Here is a 467-nt window from a genome sequence, read left to right as displayed (position 1 = left end):
CTTGACAGGAAATGAAGATCTGAACCCTCAGGTCCTACAGGAAGTTCTGCAGGATGTGGTGTGTCTGAGGATCAGCGTTTATCTTAGAGTCGAGTCAGTCAAGGTTTAATCCTGGGGTTTATTCTAACAGTAGATGTTTGGGATCAGATAGTCAGGATTTGGGGATAAACAGCAGGATTGGGGCTTTGTTCCAGGCGTGTTTGTGATGTTGACTCTCAGGGTGAATTCCTACTACATCTTGTCTTGGATTATTTGGAGTAAAGCTTGTTAGATAATCCCTCAGCATCATCGAGTCAACGTCAGCACTGGCCCATGAACTACATTATCCATCACCCCCTGCAGGTCACATAACTGAGATCACTCACACCTGCTGTTCATCAGCATTTGTTGTTGCTGGATTCATTATTTTTGTGTCTTTTGCATTAAATAAAATCTTTCTGCACTTTTATCTGCTCATCCTCATGCTA

Source organism: Silurus aristotelis (genome assembly GCF_946808225.1).
Source record: "Silurus aristotelis genome assembly, contig: scaffold_188, whole genome shotgun sequence".
NCBI lineage: Eukaryota > Metazoa > Chordata > Actinopteri > Siluriformes > Siluridae > Silurus > Silurus aristotelis.
This window is presented reverse-complemented; position numbering follows the sequence as displayed.